This window comes from Fulmarus glacialis, unplaced genomic scaffold (assembly GCF_000690835.1).
Source record: "Fulmarus glacialis isolate BGI_N327 unplaced genomic scaffold, ASM69083v1 scaffold399, whole genome shotgun sequence".
NCBI lineage: Eukaryota > Metazoa > Chordata > Aves > Procellariiformes > Procellariidae > Fulmarus > Fulmarus glacialis.
Genome location: NW_009232364.1, coordinates 20427 through 33100, shown reverse-complemented (window position 1 = coordinate 33100; position 12674 = coordinate 20427).

Below are 12674 nucleotides of genomic sequence, written 5' to 3'. Positions count from 1 at the left end.
TGAGATAGCTGTGACCACAGCTACCTACCAAGCAGCAGCTACAGGGGAAGGAAGGAGCAGGGAAAAAAGAGATCAAGTGATGGAGGAGGCAGACGAGAGACAGGGAAAGTAAAAGAGAGAGAGGAAGGCAGGGACCCACACATTCATCACCCCGAGTCCACCATGGGCGTTTTTGCCTGTTTTCTCTACAGGCACAAGCCTTTGCTGCTGGTTTCTGCTGCTAGGGGACAGGGCTGTCCCGTTGGTACTGGTGTGGCACTCAGGCAGAGCGGCACAGCCACGCACGACCTGTGCCGCCAGCAGACCACAGTCTGACCTCAGGCATTTCGGAGAGTATTTGGCTTTGGGGAGAAAAGCGCAGGGCAAAACCAGCCCCCCGCCCAGGATCTCCCAGAGCACCTCCAGGAGCAGCCCCAGGCCGGGGAAGGGATGCTGGCCACGCATCCGCTCTGCTCAGAGCCCTGTCCCGAGCCGCCTGCTGCGACCCTGCGTGTCCCAGCCCGGCCAGCACAGTTTACCCCTGCTCCCTGCCAAAGCAAACACAACAGGTGAAAATAAAGCAGACACCCCACCTGGATGGATTCTGAATTTTCTTTGCCAGCAATTCTCATCAGCTGCAGTTGCTCCGTGCTTTTGGACCTTGCTGCTGATCTACAAACCCTTGGCTAGTGAGAGCACAGAACTCCCCCTTCCACTGAAGTGCACATTCATTTTCCCCAACAAAGCCACCCCCCGATCCATGGCACAGCTCTGCACAACAGGACGTGCCATTTCACATTAACATAATTATTTGTATTGCAACAGCATTCGGAAAGCCTAGGCCCAGCTTGTACGGACACCGCTCCGAAGAATTGGCAGTTCAGCTCAACAGTCATTTATTCGTCTCTCTCTGTGCTCACGCGATACATCTGCGCTGCCCAGCGGCAGCCAGCCCCAGAGAAGGGTTTCACAGCTGACCCCAACGGCAGCGGTGAGGATTCGGCCAGAACCCAGATTCATACAAAAGGATGCAAAAAGGGAGCACAGGGGTACAGGAACAGGAGTTCCTTAAACAATAAGCAGCCTGCTGCATGTTTAATCTTATGCTTTGCTACAAGCTAACTAAATTGGCTTTTTCTGAAACGATGGCCACGGTGCACACTGCCACTGCCTGGGAGCCTGACAGCATCTCAAAACCAACGTCTAGGGTGAGCTGTTGAGATTAATAGATCAGATCAGAGCGGTTGTGTTGCCTTTTAGTAGCCTGCTTGGTCTCCGAGAATTAACCCCTTATCTTGTAACTTTATCTCCCTGGGGAGTGGTGTTGGACCGTCTGGTCCCCGAATGCCATTGCAAAACCAAAGCACAGGTAACCCCCAGGGATACAGACCAGCAAGCCTTATTCTTTCTTTTCTTATCCATGTTGCACATGGGATATTTGCAACAGATGAGGCCCCAGGCAGAGGAGGAGCGTGGTAAGTGTGCAGCTCAGACTGCACAGGAGCCGTTCCCATGTCTGCCTTCAGACCCAAGGATGAAAAATGAATTCAGCAACCAAGCCACAATTCATCTCAGCTGGCTAAGGTCTGCCTTTACAGCTGGGATCCAAGCACAGACACCACTTAGCCTGGCCAATTTTCTGTGTTGATGCTTCACCCAAGACCCTGGCAAGAGAGCCTCATTAATTACAGAGGCTGAAATTGTCTCTCCGCTAGATAAGGGAGAAGCCAAATGCATGTCAGCAGCTGGACGTGCCCAACAGAGCAATAAACTTCACCAGCGAGTGCTGCTACAAACCAGCCCTAGCAGGGGATGAGCCCTGCGTGCTCAGCTAACCCCGGCCGCGGGCTGCCCCAGCTGCAGGCTCAGCCTGGTGGAATATCGATGCCTTGGGGAGGAGAGATGCTGCCACATTCAGAACTTCATAGCCAGCTAGAAGAGGCTTCCTCTGCTCCCCTCAGGCTCTTTGCACCTGCTGATTTCCACCCACTCGTCTGAAGGTGCTTTGCAAAGGAGGTCTGCGGAGGCACCGTGCCCCACGGTCAGGCAGCAGCCGCAGGGACAGGACCAATTCCCGCTGCACAGTTGTGACACATTGTTGTGGTTTAACCCGGCAGGCAGCCAAACACCGCAGAGCCGCTCGCTCACTCCCCCCCACCCCACAGTGGGATGGGGGAGAGAATCGGGGAAAAAAAAGTAGAATTCATGGATTGAGATAAAGACAGTTTAATAGAACAGAAAAGGAAGGGAAAATGATGATGATGATAATAATAAAACATACAAAGTGAGTGATGCACAATGCAACTGCTCACCCCCCGCCGAGCAATGCCCAAACAGCGATCGCTACTTCCTGGGCCACGCCTCCTATTTATATGAGCATGACGTCATATGGTATGGAATACCCCGTTGGCCAGTTGGGTCAGCTGTCCTGGCCGTGCTCCCTCCCAGCTTCTTGTGCACCTGGCAGAGCGTGGGAAGCTGAAAAGTCCTTGACTAGCAGACTACTAAAACATCAGTGTGTTATCAACATTCTTCTCATACTAAATCCAAAACACAGCACGAGGAAGAAATTTAACTCTGTCCCAGCCAAAACCAGGACACACATCCCCAGCCCAAAGCGGGGCAGGCAGGTGGGAACTCGCCTCCTGCACCCGAGGCCCAGCACGGACCCTGCAGCTTCATTGCTCCGAGCTTGGCCGCCTGTGCGGTCACACTGAGAGGGTGAAGGTGCTGCCCAGGTCACGCACGAAGCCCCTACCCCAGCCAGGCTTCTGATGAATCACATTAAATGCAAAAATATCACAAAGCACTTCCCATTCCACACAATATCCTCAGAGGATAATACCCAGAGGCTCTTCATCACCTTCCTGAACCAACAGGTCGAAGCTGCCACCCCACAAAGAGCAAGGGAAGTTTCCAGGATCAACCTCATCCTCAAACGCACATCCAGACCAGCATCCTGTCCACCGCTCCCTTACCATGAATTTCCCACCAGTACCACAACATCGCCCTATCCCCTCCTGTGTCCCTCTTGCCCTCCTGCCTCTCCAAACCTCTCTCCTCCACAGCTAGGAGGATTTGCTCCAAATCCAGTCCTTCCCAGTGGAGAGGAGGTCAGCTCCACACCTCTCCCAGTTCCACACCTGAGCAGACCCCAAATCCATTCAAGCGGGGACAGCAGCTCCTGCTGACTCTTAGCTGGAACAAGGAGTTACCTTTAAACCTGGGTGCTGATGCAACTAAAATTGCCAGTTTGCTCATCGCAGGGGGCCCAGCTCCTCTCCCAGCCCATCAGCGATTCCTGGTTTATGCCCTGTGACAACAGAACGGGGCTGCTCATGTTTAGTGCCTAAAGCAAACAACATCACTTCATTCCTTTCCTTTTGCTCCGTACAAAATACGCTACAGAGGCATCAATTATAAAATAAAAAACACATCTTCCATCTCTGCTGTACAGCACCGAGCACCTTCTTATTAATGGAGGGCAATTATAATTATTGACACAGAGGTGAATGCAGAAACACCATCAGAAGAGCTCGTGTTTGAGAGCAGCTGCTCTGGCTGCTTCAGGAGGATGCAAGAAACCCTTTGCAAACACATGGGACAACCTGCCCTCACTCAAGCCTGTTTCTGGTTTCTAGTACTTAGAAATTGGCTTAAATCCCCCAGCACAAAGTCTAAGAGCCCTTCTGCTATTTCTGTGGTCATTAATTAAGCTGGGTCTATCACAGTTTTACTTGCTGGAAGTGCTGCAGGTACAACAGCTAATTAGCATTACACACACCCTATCACCTCCCGGTGCCCACAACCTCCCACCCGAGCCACAGCCCTGCAGAAAAAGTTGCTACAGAGAAAGAAGGAGAAGAAAGGAAAAAAGAGAAAGAAATAAAATTATCTTGGCTCCCAGCTCAAGCCTTTCTCTTTTTAAGATGCATCTCCAGAATCTGCTGGCTGGTAACCTCCTCGAGTTACAAGGGAGGCTGCTTGTCAAGAGCTGACCTGAGCTGGATTTAATTGAAAGCCAGTTGCTGGCGGTGGGAGCGAGAGATCCAAAGGGACCCTGGGGAGGCCGGGCACAGAGCAGCCAGGAGCACCCTCTGCAGCTACACCGAGAGCCGGACCCCGGGTTTGGAGAGTCTGGGTTCTTCGGGGCTGGGCTGGGGAGCCCCGGGCTGCTTCCCTCAGCTCCTGTCTGTTAAATCGGATCCAGCCTGTTTGCTTTGCCCTCAGCATGCACCCAGCCTTCCGCAGGGTACGTCAGAGGCAACGCACCGCTTGCACGCGGACCCGGCACGGAGAGCACCCGTGTCACGGCAGCAAGACCCGAAGTCTGACTCACAGCAGCCGGACGCAGCAGCCCATTTCAAGGTGTTTCTCCGCAGAGGTTTTCCCACAGCACTGCCAAACGCAGAGCAGATACAGTGCACTTCTCCCCGCTCCCCCGAACTGCACAGCGTCCTCCGCTCAGGCCGAATGCCCACCCTCTTCCTCAGCAGTCGGGCCAGCAAAACCAGGACGAGAGCCAGGTGGGGACGAGCCAGCGTCTCCCCCAGGCTCTGCTGCTGCAGGTCCTCCAGCAGCCTCACAAACCAGCCAGTCCCTCCAGCACTCACAGCCTGCCTCTGTTTATTATCCCATAAAGATTAATTCTTCCCACCTCCCAGCCCTCAGACAGGAAGGCTTGTGTTAAGTTTTTGGACAGTATTTTACATCCAAAATGGGGACAGGAAGAGCTGTTTATGGCTACAAGCAGCTCCCAGGACAGCAGTGCTGCCTGGGGATTTGCAAACTGGATTAGCTGGGAGCAACCAACGGCTAATCCCAGCTCCACCGCTGAAGACGCCTGTCATCTCGGGCATACCGCTTCACTGTCCATTTCAAAATTCTCCTGTTTTGCAATATTTATCTCCTGCACGAAGTTTTTTTGGGGGAGGAATTTATTAGCAGAGGAAAAACAAACCAAGTATTTCACAGCAGTACTTTGCAGTGGAAAATATTGAGCAGTCTCCACATCTAAGTATTATTGATACCTTAAGCCTTTAATTCCACCAGAGACAAAACAAGTTCATTTGAGAGCTTCAGTCAGTGACCCAAGAACATTATCATTCTTGCTAATCATAGCCTCTCGTGAAAACATTGACCATCAAACTGCACTTTCAGCTGCTTAGTACTTTCCAGGGTATTCCTGCTCCTTTTCCCTGCAGCCTAAGCCCTCGCCACTTAAAGACTTCGTCACCATCTGAAAAGAAGTTTAATTTTTAATGGTGCAACATGACCCTTCATTCCTCTCAAAATGAAGTGACACATGTACACACACAGAGGAAAAGCAAACCACATCACAGCACGCTGCGAGCTGAAGAGCCGGCGGAGGCAGACGCAGAGAGCTCTCCCCACACTCCGCACAAGCCTGGCTCACAGGTTCATCTTCATGGACAATCAGGATCTGAGCTTTACTGATCCCTCATTATCGCTACTTATCAACACATCATTTTGTAACTCCCAGTTGCCTAAATATGAAAAATAATCCCCTTGTTTTCCTCCTACATGTTTAAGCACTCATCTCTGCTTCATCACCAACCTCACCTGGCCACAGGTAGCCACAGCCTTTGTCTCCCTCGGACCAAGATCTTTTGCTTTGCTCCTGCAGTGAATCCAGACCCACGGTGGGGGTGAGCTAGTGTTGGAAAGCAGAATGAGACCCATAAGTTGTTTTTTTTTTTTTTCTTTTCAGAGTTTGGTCTGGGGTGTGTAAAACTGCCTGAGCAGAACCAGCTTATGCCCTGGGAGCCCCTTCCCCAGCCCAGTCATGAATGCCAAGCAATACTTCACTTGCCTGGTGGAAAAAAAAAAAAATGCTCCTGGTGGGTGAAAAACAAGGTCTGATTGTGCATATCCTTGTGACAGCCCCCGGAATGCATCCATCAACCCAGAGCTCCATCCGCAGCAGACCCACCAGGTTCCTCAAGCACTCACGGTTATCAAGGCAGGTTGAGCTGCTCAACACCCATGAGCAGCAGAAGTGACAGCTCTGCAAGGCAAGCCAAGGGTGCCCTCACCAGCAAGGGCACAGGGCCACAGTACCCAAACTAGGTCCAGCAGTGGTAGCCAGGGTTAGCCCTAGCCAGCCATCGCTTAGCCGAGGCTAAGTAAGTCACATCAGTAAGACCTGGTCAGGATCAACACAGTAAGAGGCCAGGTATGGACATGCACCTACTCTGTAGTTTAAACAAGGACCAACAGCAGGGAACTGAGCTCAAACACGGCTCCAGAGGGGAGCAGGGGGTTAGAACAAGGCGTCCAGGCAGGCTGGAGCTAGGGAAGTGGCCATGGGCAAACGCGCTCATAGCTAGCCTGCAGTGGGGAAAAGTCCCCGTGAACATCTGTGGGCTATCTATAGTCACTGGCCCTTCTCCACTGGAGTCTGACAGGCACTCTCCTTAACTAATAGCATTACTCGATGTGCCTGGATTTCCTCAGTGCAAAGTTGTCTTATCCAGCTTCCAGCGTTGCAGCGTTTCAAGTCTTTCTCCCCTCCCAATCCCTGGGACTGGTGGTTTGTTTGTTTGCTGCAGAACATTATAAATATTCTTACCGGCTAGCAAACTTTTAAATCCAATTGCTTTCTGCATGAAAGGAAACCCAGTGTGCATAATGCCCTTTCCTTCCCCTACAGTCATTTTTTATGTGTGTATCAAGCCACAGCAGCACTAGCATGAAAGCATGAAGCGTAGGCAAGCGCCGCTCCACACTGACTCTGATGAGCACCCGCAGGGGCACCGGGCACCATCCTCTGCCTCTGACTGCAAAAGGGCAGCACTTCGTGTCTTACCGACATGTCTGAGAATTTGCAGAATTAAGCGCTTATGAAGTATAATTATTATAATTATTCATAAATGTCATTGAGATCTGCCTGAAATTGCTGCTCTATTTCACTCTGCAGTGAGGTAAGGATGGCATGTGAATGTGAATGCTGGAACACTCGTTTTTCAGACTGTCTCACTCATGCCGTATTTTCTTCAAAACTTTCAATTACAGCACAAGCGCCCGTTGTACCGGTGAGCTTAGCGCTGCCTAGTGTCTACCCGCTGTGTGCCCCGACACGCCAGCGGAGAGCATCAGCCTCCCGCCCACGCCATTAGCCTGCTGCCTCCGAAGGCAGAGGAGGAATCCCAGCCCTGCGGGGAGGAAGGGCAGCTACCTTCATCTGCTGCAAGGCTGGGTCACCTACACACAGAGAAAACACCTAAATGGAAGCGCCAGCTGATGAACGTGTTGGTTTTGCCCTGTGTCAAGCTGAGCATAGGAATACATGACAGTGATCATTTATATCCTACACAGATATTTCATAGGAATACGTATAATGGGAAGAAAGGTGGTTTAAAGTTTAGTCTGAGAATTTCAGATGAGCATTTGGAGAAATTTCAGCAAGGGAAAAGGCTGAGCACTCACTGCTATCCTCCACCTGCGTTTTCCTCCGTCAGTCACGCTGCTTGAACAGGACAGAGGCACTGTGGCAGCTTGCGATTCTTTCCACTGCCCCCTGCTTTTAGCACCAGACACGCAGTCCCACGGCAGAGGAGCACAGCATGCAGCCCTGAGCATCCTCCCCTACATTTCCCCTGCTACAGAGGAAATACTTTACTTCCTTAGCACAATCAGTCAGCACTGGAGCTGTTAAACAAATGCTCTGTACCACAGTTAGACTTTTGCGAGCACAAAACAAGTAATGATGTATGGTGGTGAGGCTCTTTCAAACAGGTTATTATCTGTGTAATTGTTTTTTTTACAAAATATTAATAATCATAAACACTGCAGGTCAGGCATTACCACAAGATGAGTGGCTCTGACAATAAGCAGTCACCATTGCATTTAGTAAGGATGCTTAATTGAAGCGAATTTCACTAAGTGACCTTAACAAATAGCAATTTCCTTTTAATATGACAGAATGAATGATTTTTTTTCATTTAAGGCAGAAACCTTCTATTTTTTTCCCCCTTCATGATCTAACTTTGAAGTGCAATCTCCTACATGTCCTTTTATCCAAAGATTCAAAGGGCTGTGCGCAGCGAAAGCTAACCTGCGAGGTTCTTTTCTATTTGTTCATATAAAGGATTTTTACAGTCGGCTATTGAATTTCTATTCAGAATACCAAGGCCATCCAAAGATCACACTAGTGGAACCACAGTGGATTTTGACAAATCCGCAAATTACTGAATCTCGAGGGAAAAACGCAGCAGGCAAAATTTGTCCGTACTGACCTCCTTGCATGAGGCACTTGTTACCTTCCCTCAGCATCTTCATCTCTGCAATCACATTCTTTCGTGTACAACCCAGCCAAATGATAGCCAGCAAAGCTGTTCCCTGCTGCTCCCTCCATGCCCTTTAATCGCAGTGTGAAGCCAGGACTGAATCGTGCCTTTTAGCCACACGGTTTCCGACTGGATAATAGCCCTCCACATCTACATTTAGTTTTAGATAAACAGGACCCAAATACCCCACAATTCTGATGAATTTTGTGGAGTCTTTCATACAACACTTGAGTTAGGAGAAAAATATCCAAAGTCATGGGAAAGGATACTGGAAGAACCCACAGAAAGAAAAAAAAAACAAACCAACAACAACCAGGAGACACATTCTCCTCCCAACAATGGGGTCAGTTTTCTTAAGATGGCCTCTCAAACAGGACAGGGAAAGAAAACGGGCTAGGGCTGAAGCAGCCACCCTGATTTCCCTAAGACATTTCACTAGTCTATGCCATGACTAGAATTAAGTGGTTCAAAAGGGCTATTTAGCACTAAACAAAACATTTTCATTTTCCTAAGCAGACCCTTACAGGTCGGACAAAGCACTTCCGAGATCCACCAGTTAAGACTGTCTCCCTTTTCCAAAGCCCCTGGCATGGCTGTTTAAAACTGAAAAGAGCAATTCTGACAACTTAACAAGCATATTAACAAAAACATTGTCTGTGATTCACTTTTATTCGCATGGCTGTGACCATGAAAAGAAATATAGTAAAGAGTCGGGTACACTCACTCGAAATCAGCATTTTCATTAGGATAACCATTGTGTGAGTCTGTTCTCAATTATCACCAATTCTAACCCAAAGACACCTTTTATTAAAGTAAAAAAAGTTTCAATCATTTAAATTAGACTTCTGCAGAGTGTCAAAATGTAAACAAAAGAGAAAGGATCGCTTGGAGGACATGTCAACAGCTGAAATAACTAAGATAGCAGAGAAGTATGAAACAAACAGAAATTGAGTCAATGCCAGCAGCAGCTAAATGCCCAAACTCAGCTGAACAAAGCTCCCCCTTCATGTGCCCGCTGAGAATTATTCTCAGTTCGAGATTTGCTCTCTATTGCACTTTAAGGATGTTTTTTCCACTCTCTCATTAGTGCTTCTCTGTGGTACTAACACAATCTCTGAAGTTAAGCTTATCAAAGCATCATTCTGAATTTATCTGCAAAAACTACAACAAACAGAGTCTCAACCTTGCTTCTGAACTAGTGTGGTCATATCAGAATGGGAAGTACCTTGTTAAGCAGCTAACTTCTCAACTTCATCTCCATCTTTAAATTCTCCCATTTTTTAGTGTTTCTGCCAGCATGTTAGAAGACCTACCAGGGAACAAGGAAAATATGGTATTAACTACTGCTGCCATTGAATTAGCATAAGTGGGGCTACGAGACTTCCAAGGAAAATAGTGGTGTGGATAAAGTCTTTGAAAACACATTTCACTAGAAAAATTATGGTCATGATTGTAAGATCCTGTCTTAACTATCATATTTGCACAATTCAAGTCAAAGTTGAGTATTATGTCTACAGGCATGATGTTGAACATAGTGGTTCCTATTTATTCTGACAGCAAACAATTCATCATTGCCCTAGAAAACAATCTCTGAGGTTCTCTTCATACACGCCTACTCTTCAAACAGAGGCAAGATGCTAGGCAGCTTCTGTAGTATTAATGACTGGCACTTAGTCAGGTTGGTGTCCAGGGAACCACATTGCCCAGCTGAAGTAAACTTGTGAAGTTCAAAGAAAGTCAAATGGAGCTTTCCATTTCCATAACAGTCTGGTTAACTGACACACGGTCCTGAATTTATGGTTTTCTACACTTAAATTATTTTTCCATAAAGCTATACCAGCAAACTACCCCAGGAAGTTCTCTTCCCAGTATAGTTTAAAACGGTCACAAAAATTGAAAGAACTATACCTGCAGAAGAGACTTCTTGTTTTTAATAACTGTACCACAGGAGGGTTTCTGCTAAGATAGGGACCTCAGTAAAGGTTTGGTTTTGGTTTGGGTTTTTTTTGTTTGTTTGTTTGCGGTTTTTTTGTTTGGTTGATTGGCTTTTTTTACTTTTTTTATATCCCTTACGAGCTTAACTGTATCTGCAGAAATTTATAGGTCAGAATTATTTATAAAGAACATTTTATAAGTTCTTCTCTTCCTTATCTCAACTTGCTAGCATAGATTGTACCTAACAAAATTAACACAACAAAGTAAAAGCACATCACTTAATTATGAACAAGGTCTACAGTTTCAGAAATTTTCTCTTTCCATACATTCATATATCAAAATGAAAACCAACTGGCAAGCCAAAAATATAGATACGTTTATATGATATGCATTAAAGACTAATTTGTAGCAGCTTCTTTGGCACTCAAGTGTCAAGAACATCAGTTTTCATCTTCTCTTTAGCATTTCTTTGAAAAACTTGGGGATGTGATATGTCAAGATATTAAATCTTAATAACAACAACCTAAAAGGACAAGAGGAGGAAAAAAAAACTGAAAGAAAGACTTATTTTCAATAAACCCAAGCAACTTAATGTGTAATTTCACTTATAAAGATAAAATCCCTAATGTAAACAAACCCACAATATCACAAATACAGCAAAAGCCTTTTTTCAAATCCCACTTAATTTAACAGTAAGCTCCCAATTCAGATTAACATGAAATTGTTCAAAGGCCAAGGAGGTGAAATGAATGGGGTGCAGTCTCAGGGTTGATAAATGCTGATAAAAAGACTGAGATGGAATCATACATGGATGTCAGCATTACTATTCTTTATATTGCTATACCAAAAATTTTGACTGAACTAACAATTGTGTACAGCTGGGTGGATTTTTCACCTCCTGACAAATCGAAGAAATACGAGTAAGTGAAAAGCCATCATGTGTCATCATCAGTTTGATTAACTGAGAACTTGCTCTTAAGATCAAATGTCAAAAGCGGTACTTATATAGTTCATAGTAAAAAAAAAAAAATAGTTATCCATGATGCAGTTTCGAGAATTTCATGATTTCTTGTAAAACTTGTCACAAAGCAATAATACTTCACTTTAATGACCCAATAAATAGTTCCGAACAACCTTCTAACATTATCTGATATTGAGTCAGACCAAGCAGAACAGAGAACAAGAAAAAAAAAAGCAAAGCATCAGATTCAGAGGTGCTGAAAATCCACAAGTCCTAGTTCATTAGTATCCCTGAAAGTCAGTCTCAAAATGCTTTTTGAAACTACATAAACTTAGCAATTTTCTTTAATTTCTAATAAAATAGTTGATATAATTCTTATAAGGCAGATGAACAACACAGAAGTTCATCATTAAAAGGAATCAATTTAAAAAGCAACCTCATGAGCGCTGTAACCTAGCTACAATTAAATGGCATTATTTTAAAAGCATTTATAAGTTACTCATCACCACAAGACCCAAGAATAATTCCCCCCCCCCCATGTACTGTAAGACAAAATTGTTCCTCGTGAACTTCCAAGTCTTTCTTCTCTCATTGTTATGCAGGGGAAAACATGTCCCAGGAAGAGTTTGGAGACAAAAGTCAGTAATTCCCTACCTTAAAAAAAGCTCTTTATCCCTTTTCATACTTGGGAGAAAACACAAATGTGTAGCAACAAGAGAATGCTAATCACTGGCAGCATCCGATCATCTCTACCTTTTACAGTGCTCCGTATATAAAAATATTATGCTTCAAATTACAGGATAACAGGAGTGGATAAGAGAGAGGCATTAGAGTGCTGCTAGTCACATTAATCATATATATTGATTGAATACTGAATGCTTTTTTAGTTTGTCTGACAAATTGGAATGGCTTTGGTAACCCCTCGCTCAGATGTGTGTTCTGTCTCATTTTCTTTTGCATCATTCATTAAATCTCCTGGGAATGGACAAGGCTTTCTTTCCTGGCTGTCCTCACAGATTTCTTTGCTTGCCAATGTTCAGGTGCCCTCCCATCCTCCCATTAACACCTTACTGATGTCACAGCAAATGCCTGCAGTGAATTTAAAAATCCCTTTCTATATGCCTGTAAAATAATCCCTCTCTGCAGTTTTACTGTGCATGGAAGAGGGTTGTGCTTCATGGGAGTTGTGTGTTACGTGCCCTGTGAGAGCAAAAGTGACGGCGAATGTCACAGGAGATACCATACTCCCTCACCAAGTTTAACCTTGGGTACACCTACGTAGTTATGACAGGCAGGAGCTACTGACACATACTGAGTCATCTTTAAAGACAAGTAAAATAAAAGTTAATACATTAACATTCTGACTGTGCATAAAGAAAGGTTGGCAAACGGTACTTTTCTAAAAATAGCTACATGGAGTGTCTAAAAACACCTCAGTGTTCCATAATGTTCTCGGTTGCATCGTTTGCCCGCCAAACAGAAACATAACC